Source organism: Pomacea canaliculata, linkage group LG5, assembly GCF_003073045.1.
Source record: "Pomacea canaliculata isolate SZHN2017 linkage group LG5, ASM307304v1, whole genome shotgun sequence".
In the NCBI taxonomy this organism is placed as follows: Eukaryota; Metazoa; Mollusca; class Gastropoda; order Architaenioglossa; family Ampullariidae; genus Pomacea; species Pomacea canaliculata.
In genome coordinates, this window is record NC_037594.1 from 7,205,807 (window position 1) to 7,206,181 (window position 375).

The following is a 375-nucleotide window of genomic DNA, read 5'->3' on the forward strand; positions in this document are numbered from 1 at the left end:
TCACGTGACAGCCACCTTGACAGCCTGCATCTTTATGTGAATCATTATTGTGTTTTTAAAATATTTTAAAGTGCTCGTGCTTGCCTAAACTTTATATGCTTGACTGAGTTCAACAACAAGTTTCAGGCGGATTCGTCAAGAAGTCGTAATGAAGAAATAAAACCTCTTGAACTCTGGTTGATGCCGTGTAAAAACTTTGTATTAAACCCTCAAGATCATTAGACCACAAACATCAAAACTATTCGCCTGCTTTCAGCTGTTGCCGAGTCGCAACATGTGACTACTTGACGGCAATAAAAAAATCGTAGCCAATCAAGTGCTGAAAGTATACTGTTCAGAAAAAGAGCAATTCAATGAATATCTTAAGGCCGCCAC